At 48.5% G+C, this 227-nt stretch overlaps 1 protein-coding gene across 1 annotated transcript in view; it reads left to right on the top strand.

The window, feature by feature from the left end:
* The window catches only part of gnaz (guanine nucleotide binding protein (G protein), alpha z polypeptide), a 29,579-nt gene that overhangs the window by 24,606 nt on the left and 4,746 nt on the right, over positions 1 to 227 (top strand). The gene's annotated exons all lie outside the window — the stretch shown is intronic.

Here is a 227-nt window from a genome sequence, read left to right as displayed (position 1 = left end):
AGAGGAAGGGGGGGGGCAAAGCGGGCAGCAGTTGGCCCACCATCAGGCTGGATAAACAAAAGGCATGTCAGTCTGCCTGATGGTTTATCTCTTTGAAGAGATGCAACAGAGAACTGCAAATGAAATGAGGTAGTAAGAAACAACGGAGCTGGTGGGCCATGGTCAAGATGGGATTTTTACCCAACGTGTTTGCACTGAATATGAGTATGCAGAGACACCCAAACACA

The sequence above is a fragment of the Morone saxatilis genome, unplaced genomic scaffold (genome assembly GCF_004916995.1).
Source record: "Morone saxatilis isolate NCDOM2014 unplaced genomic scaffold, NCSU_SB_2.0 Contig21, whole genome shotgun sequence".
NCBI classification, from domain to species: Eukaryota; Metazoa; Chordata; class Actinopteri; family Moronidae; genus Morone; species Morone saxatilis.
This window is presented reverse-complemented; position numbering and strand designations above follow the sequence as displayed.